The sequence below is a fragment of the Hydra vulgaris genome, chromosome 06 (genome assembly GCF_038396675.1).
Source record: "Hydra vulgaris chromosome 06, alternate assembly HydraT2T_AEP".
Lineage (NCBI taxonomy): Eukaryota > Metazoa > Cnidaria > Hydrozoa > Anthoathecata > Hydridae > Hydra > Hydra vulgaris.
In genome coordinates this window covers 57,548,795-57,557,500 of record NC_088925.1, presented here as the reverse complement: position 1 = coordinate 57,557,500, position 8,706 = coordinate 57,548,795, and the positions used below count along the sequence as shown (strand labels likewise).

Sequence of the window (8,706 nt, the reverse complement as noted above, 5' to 3'; positions counted from 1 at the left end):
AACGTTTCCGCAACATCTTTTGCGACCGGTTTTCAACGTTGATTCAACGCTGACATGTTTGCTGGGTAGATTGTTCTTATTTTATTTATGACAATAGTTACGTAATCTGTTTTTAACAGTTACGTAATCTATTGTTGACAGTTCTACAACATAAATATAAAAATCCATATAACAAAATTCATACTAATTTACTGTTTATTATTTACTAAATAGTAACTTTAAAAGTAAAAAAAAAATTTTGAGAAATTCAGCTGCACTCTTTTTTTTTTTTTTTAATAATAAGCTAATATTGTTCCAAAACGTAGCGTCGATGTTTTAACAAAGAAAGTTTGTTTTGCTTCTTTAAAAGCAAAAAGAAAAAAGTTTTATGCAAAAAAGTAATTTTTTTAAAATCATTTTTGGCCACAAATTTGTATGAAGTAACAATATATTGCATCAGTTGCATACATGATAAGCTCTGAGAATATATCTTTCAATAGATTGTTGCGTGGTTACGCATATAACGCACGCTCACTCATGAATATTCCAAAAAATTTTTTGAATAGTTTAGAATTGAGATATTAGCTGAATAACTAGCTTAGGTGTCAAAAAATAAAGTTATACAACAGATTAAGAAAAACAAACACTTCATATTGAAATTGTAATTTTTGCATAGTTGTTAAAAATCTTTTTTCATTGCATTGTAAATGATAACATAATACAAAAAATCTTTATTATTTATCTAGCAAAGAATTTAAAAAAAAAAAAAAAAGTTATTTAGAAAAGTTAATAAACTTTTTTATTTTAAAGATGAAAAATGAAAATAAAATCACAGTTAGAGATGATGGGACGCAGTGGTTTTACTTATTAGTGTTCTCCTTGAATATTTAGGTCATAATAGCAATGGCCAGCATTTTGTAAACACAATAAAGGTTGCAAAGCATTTGCTTGGATTCCTCTTTCAACTAATCTTTCTCGGTGAAAAATTAATCGATATTCAGCATCACGCCAATCGTGTGATGGGTTCGTCCAAAGTCGTTCGGCAAGTGCAGCTGTTCTTGGCCATATTTTTCCCTCCGACGTAAATTCATCAACCTACAAAAAAAAAACATGGTATTTTGGTATTGATGTATAATTTGACGAAATATTCGTTCATATTATGTTTTTATAGGATAAACTTAGTCCACAATTAAAATTATTCTGAGTTTTAGGAGATAAACCTAGTCTTCCATTAATAATATTCTGAGTTTATGAGATAAGCTTAGTCTTCCTTAATAATATTTTTAGCGAATTGTATATAAATTAGCCAAATTTCTGCTAAAAAATTATAAAAGAAAAAATAATTGATTGAAAAATTCCTAACAAAAAAAAAGATTTGCTTTATATTTCTAAAATAATTAATAAATGAATAAAGCCTATATCTTTTAAAATAAGTATAAAACAAACGCTAGGTTGTACTTTTTTCCTTATTTAAATAAGTGAAAAATAAAACCGCGATTGATGGGATTTTCTTGGGACGGATTTTCCCATGAGGTATCCGTATAGAAATTTGTCACTGTAAACCCATGTGGATAATCCCACATGAGTTACATCTGGAAACCATATGGTATTTACTCACATGGAAAATCCCACGCGGATTTTTTGTGTGATTTACATGGGAATTTATTTGAAGGCTGGAAACCTTTAAAAAGCTTAAATTTTAAAATCGATATTGCATTGCGGCGAGACTACATTTATATTGTGTAAATATATTTTACATTATTTTAGAGAATGGCAAGCAAGTATGTAAGTACCACAAGTAATGTTTATCTTTCTTTATAGAAATAAGAATAAGATTTGTGCAAAAAGACATATTAGGATAATATAATAGTTATTTGAATATAGTTCTTGAGTATTTTTTCTGCAAGCAATTAACTGATGCAAGTTCAAATGTTGTCAAAAACCAAGCATGCATGCATGAGACAGTGTCCCACAAAAAAATTCAGGTTTGAAAGTCAAAGAACTCCCAATTTTCTTTATTAAAAAAAAAAAAAAATAGGGGGAGATGGGTTTCTTTAACTTTTTTTAGGGTCTAAAACTTTTAACTTTAGATGTAATAAGGTCCTTAAGACTTAAAGGGCTTACGAACTACATTGAGGAACAAAAACAGGATATTTACAGAAAGTTTTCAATTTTTAATCTGGAGTACCACAATGTTATTGGGAATAAAGCCTCTGGTTCCAGTTTTCAAAGTAATATGATCTAAAGTAATATATAAATAAAATAATATGCTTTAAAATGCATATAGTTGTACAAATAACTCCTAATAGTTAACTAAATGTATAACTATTTTTACATAGTATTTATTATATAAACTTATTTTTTAAGGTTATGCTAGAACAAATTAGTACCAAATAATTCAAATTCAAGTTTTAGTTAAAGTTCAAGTTAAATTTTTTATTTGTTCATTGGTTTTTCATTACTTTTTATTTATTTGTTCATTTATTCAAATTTGTTAATTAGTACTAATTCTTAATACAGTAAGAATGTTTATCATTGTACAACGTGATTTTATTAGTAACTTAATTTTATTTTTACAACACCCTTTACATTTTAAATGACGACAGGTTTACTTTTCTATTGATGTTTAATTTATTACGTTTTAATACTTCTGATTGAATTTTAAGTGAATTATTGTAAGCTTTGTAAGGTTTTGTTGTATATCAAAAGGTGTCGTAAATAAAGTAAAAATAATATATATATATATATATATATATATATATTTATATATATATATATATATATATATATATATATATATATATAATATATATATATATATATATAATATATATATATATATTTAATATTTAGGCTATGGGGTCATCCATACATGATGCCAGTAGATAAAGGGGCAGTGTGAGCTGAAAATTTTGATAATAATTGACAATGGGGAGGGGATGTTAAGACCAAAACAATGTCAATTGAATCTATGAGCAGGTTTTAGAAGTATTTACACCAACAATGTGGTTCAAAAACTTCTTGCTTTTGTAGCTTAAAACTGTACAGGATCATCGGAAAAATAATTTAAATTCAGAAATAAGCTTGCTTATCTAAAAGAACAATTTATGTTTTTTTTTACTTCAATTAAGTTCTGTTGAGAATAAATGTATAATTAAACCAGAAAGAAATTATTGGTATATGCATTTTTAATATTATATTAACAATTCTTATATACCATCATAATATGATAGCAAAAACTGACATCATTTTCGATGGGAGATAATAAAAAATTGATCGAGTTTGATAAAGGAGGATTATGCTCAATAAACTGGGTCATCATCTGACATCATTATGCATAGATAGCCCTATGATTTAGGTAAAAAAAATTATCATTTTATCATATTTCTCTTTACAAAGTGTAAGAAAAAAGCATTGTAATGCTAAGAACCTATCTATTGAACAAGCTTTGACCACCTATTTTATAAATTCGAGCAACAGAGGTGGACGTGCGAATTGCAAAAGAACTAATAACGATGCTCTAAATTGATTTTAACTTTGTAGACTAACATTAATATAGTATTTAGAAATAATAAATGAAGCTTACATGATTTTTATAATTTGCATTTATTTCCATTAATTATCTGTTGTAAGACTCTATTGTATAAAATGATTTAAAAAACTATTCATTTATAGTATAATAATAATAACACATAAATACTAAATTCCTTATGCTGTTATCATCACAATGTTAATGGTACTTGTTTAAAAGTTAAGCTTTGTATCAATCTTAATGTTATATATATATATATATATATATATATATATATATATATATATATATATATATATATATATATATATATATATATATAGATAGATATATATATATATATATATATATGCATATATATATATATATATATATATATATATATATATATATATATATATATATATATATATACATATATATATATATATATATATCACAATTATCAGGCAAGTAGTAAAAGTTTAATTTTGCTACGATTTGTTTAGTGGACGTTACTGTTTATATTTGTATTTTGGATCGTCACGGGACGGAAATTGATTAGTAGTTAGGTTAATAATATTATTAATTTGTTTTTAGTTGGCTAATAATTGTGAAATAGTTATATGTTTAATGTTGTTTAAAATATTTTTTATGTGTTAATGTGTATTATTTGTGTATTAAAAAATAATAAAATAAGAATTAAAATTGATATAAAAATATATATAATATTATGAAATATATTACAAAAGCTGTGTATGTGAGTAATTTATTAGTTAGCCTAGAGATATATCGAGCAGATTAGCGTAGTTATTTTTATTTTTAGTTGTTAGTCAGGTTTGTAGCGAGTTTTGTAAATTTTTAATAAGAATTTATTTTCGTGGCGGTATTTTGATATAACTTCGGTTCTCTACTAGTTGCCTGATAATTGTGATAACACATGAAACTCAGAGTTGCAATATTAAACTGTATTATAAACATTAGCATTTAGCTAATTCCTGGTACTGCGGGTAACAGTAACATAAATACTATATAGCTCTAGTTTATCTATTGAGCACTCTTTTAAGTATAAAATATTATACATAATAATATGAAGATATTTTCATTATTTATATATATAAACTTACGTATATATATATATATATATATATATATATATATATATATATATATATATATATATGTATATATATATATATATATATATATATATATATATATATATATATATATATATATATATATATATATATATATATATTAGTTCTTTTGCAATTCGCACGTCCACCTCTGTTGCTCGAATTTATAAAATAGGTGGTCAAAGCTTGTTCAATAGATAGGTTCTTAGCATTACAATGCTTTTTTCTTACACTTTGTAAAGAGAAATATGATAAAATGATAACTTTTTTTACCTAAATCATAGGGCTATCTATGCATAAATATGTATATATATATATGTATATATATACATATATTTGAACATCACAAATATAATAATAGTTCGTGTTGTGATGTGTTATATAAATAATACAATAATAGACTATGATATGAAAATAAGATAGGATATGAAGACAATGATCAAAGAAAATTTTGCTTATAGAAGTTTAGACGCTTGTTTATTAGTTTCAGAATATTATATTATGTGTGACGAAAAAGTAAAGATACTTTTGCATCCAGTGTCTACTGCACCCAATAGCTACATCATTGTAGACCATAAAGATTTTTAAATTTTTTTTTTTTTTAAACGGCTTATCCTAATTGATCACTTTTTTTCAGAATTCTTTTCATGGGTTCAAGCTCGTTACCCATAATTCGTAGGTCATTCTAAATAATAAATTAGGAAGTAATTATTTGTGAAATATTGTAGTCATTAATCACTTCAAACTGGCTAATAATTAAAATTGCTCGACTAATAAGGTTCCTCATTAAAATTGCTCTCTCTCTCTCTCTCTCTCTCTCTCTCTCTCTCTCTCTCTCTCTCTCTCTCGAATCATAATTTTATCGAATATCTTGTGTTAGCTTTTTTTTAATTAAAATAATTTTGATGAAAAAAAAATTTAAAATAATGTTCAGTTAAGAATAAAATTTAGACGCTACCTTCATTTGGACTCCAACATGTCAATTGGGAAAATGAGAACCAAATTGCTTTGTTATTAAAGTGGATAGTGTAGCGCCTGTAACTAGTTGATTTTTAATAACATGTTTTAGAATTTAAATAAAACACACACATAAAATAAGTAATTGCAATACCTGTTCAGACCACATAGCAGACTCTTGACCCAATATACTGTCTTTTATTTTATCAGTCACTGTGACGTTAAATGATTTAAGTATCCTAACAGGATCGTTACCGTATAAAAGTTTCCAATCTTTGTATGGTGAACACCAGTTGTTACCCTAAAAATATAAAAAATACGCTTTTATCTATTATCTTTAATAGCTTTCATGCTATTTTTCTATTCTGATTAAAACTTTAACAAAATATTTTAGAAATAACCTTTATCATGTATATGTTATCACTGATGAAATGTCACTAACAAAGTGTAACTAATAAAATGTCAATGTTTAAATGTCATCATTGAGTCACTTCATCAATGAAGTGTCACCTATGAAATGTCACTGATGAGGTGTCTAGAATACATCAAAAATGTTTTTTGAGCATCTAAAAAATACGTCAAGTATAATACTTTTTTGAGCTTGCTGGAAAGAATATTTCAAGTTCAACACTGTTTGAGCCGTAGAAAAATTTGATACTAAATGCAATTTTCCAATTTTTAGCATTTTAGTGATACTTCCACGTGATGAATTTTTTAGAAATAAAGTATAGAATGTAATCTCTTTTTTCCCATGGAGTAAAATGAGTCCACCAGTAGTGTTATAAACTATTAAATGAGTCTTTTAAAAATTACTTTTTTTTGAAAGTTTTTGAAAAACATTTTTTTTATAATAAAATTTCTCCATTTTACTATTAGCCACGTTCAAAATAATAAAAATGATTGCACGTTTTAAAATGTTTATAATAAAAAAATCATGGTAAATGTCGTCATAAAATTACCTTTTTATTGTTTAAATAACAAAACTAATAAGCATTTGTTTAATTCTTGAAAAAAGATAGCATAAATTATAAAATAAATAGGTTAATAAATACAAATAAATAAGAAATAAATAATGACTTGAAGAAAAAAAATAAACAAATAAAGAGTTTTTGTGCTTGAACTTGATGCAAATTAAGACAAAAAAAGTTATGAGTAAAATATTTTTCAATTTTTTCTATATGAAAAAATGTTTTAGACCCTTAGGTAACACAAATTTCTAAATAATGTATCCTAATTTAGAGAATACAATCATGCGTGCAAAAAGTTAGCAATAATATTTGCATCAGCAAGTATTGTTGTTGGATACAACATTGATAAAAGATCTACACTACTCAATGAATTTTAAACATCAATCGGTTTTATTCACGCTAATTTACTTGAGTAAAATGGTTTATTTGCACCACTAATCACTCTTATAAATTGCTTGTGGTTACCAATGACGTGTTCTAGGAAGCTGTTGTTTCAGTCTAGAAAATAGAAAGAAGCTGCAAAAGATGCTCCCAGACACAATCAAAACCAATAATCCTACAAAATCCTACAAACAATTTTTTGTCTTGAAAAATGTCTTGATATAATTCACAGTAAATTTTTGTTTACAGTTTTACAGTTATGCAAGCTTTTACTTAAAATGTAAAACGTCTAAAGATTTTATAAAATAAGTGAGTAACAGACTTTAACCTGTTGGAAAAAAATTTGAAGTTTATTTTAATAGGCGTTTAAAAAAAAGCACCAGCTTTAGCTTACCTCGACTAACCAGTTTCCGTAACCACAATCCAGGTATAATGTATCATAAGTTGAAAATATTGTTTTAAATCCACTTTCAACAATTGATTGAAGATATTATCAGTCGATGCTGTCCAAATTTGAACGATGTGTTTTTTTGGATCCATATATTTATTTAAATACTTTATTGACGTCATTTTACTAGTCCACAGAATCAATGGAAGCTCTTTATTTGCATTGGCTTCGAAAATCTTTTGAGATGATTTCTAAAGAATTCCTCAAATTTTTAAACAATTAAAAATTATATTTTAGATCAATAACTGTTATACGCTTTTTACTTATTTATATATAACCTACTGAGAAAATTTTTCGGTTCGCGTTTGATTTTACTTACCTGTAGAAACATTCCCCACATTTTCATAAACTCATTTTCCCCAACTCCTTTATAATTCTTATGCAACCAATCAGTTATTTCTGACGTTGTATTCCAACAATTTATATTATTCTCATCTCCACCAGCATGGAATATATCTGGGTTAAACAAGTCGAAATACTCTTTATAAATTTTTCCAAGTACATTATACAAATGATTGTTTGTAGGATTCAACTGTCCACAAGGTGGTTCAACACAGTACTTTTGCCAGGGTTCTTTGTCAACGCACACTGCTAAATTGCCAAGTCCAGCTTTAGGACCCCATTCTCATCCTTCACCGCAATGTGCGGGTTGATCAAACTCTGGCAAAACTCGGACTCCGTGAACTGCTGCATGGTTAACTATTTTACGTACATCCAAGTGAGTATAAATACGCGTTGGGCTATAGGAACCATACTGAAGAAGTTGTGGTACAGACTTGATTTCAATTGGAAAACTGTGCGTATCAGTAATATGCCATTGAAGTGTGTTCATCTTGTTATAAGACATAGCTGTAATTAAACGTAAAATGCTGTCAACAGAAAAGTAGTTTCTGCTGGTGTCTAGCATAAGTCCTCTATATTTATATGCAGGCTTGTCATCAACAATGTTTACATTGTTCACAACTTGCATTAAATTATAAGAAGATGTTGCATTTTCTCCTACGGATATACCACTTATCGAAGTTGATGTTTTAATTATTATTATGTCTTCTGACTTTGTATGTTCACTACTTTGTATTTCATCATCTACTTCGACATGGTTACCAGCGTTCTGATGTTAAATTTTTTATTTTTTTGAAGTTAAGGAGGCTACAAAAAAATTCTCTGGGGCTCCCACTGTTTGTATTTTGACATTTTTACTACCTTGAACAGATCTTTCGTGACTGGCTTTGTAGTCGTTATTAAAAACTGTTTTGCATACGCAACATTGTTATTTTAAAGCCGCATGATTTACCGCGAAAGGGCGTGTTTTATTTAACTGAA

General features: G+C 26.6%; 1 long non-coding RNA gene across 1 annotated transcript; it reads right to left on the bottom strand.

Moving 5' to 3' along the window:
* Positions 1–819: 819 nt before the first annotated feature.
* Positions 820–8,147, bottom strand: LOC136082012 (uncharacterized). Its single transcript, XR_010639339.1, has 4 exons — positions 7,703–8,147; positions 7,330–7,574; positions 5,741–5,887; positions 820–1,074 (listed from the first exon to the last, which is right to left on the bottom strand). It is a non-coding gene; the product is annotated as an uncharacterized LOC136082012 (long non-coding RNA).
* Between the last annotated feature and the right edge of the window lie 559 nt (positions 8,148–8,706).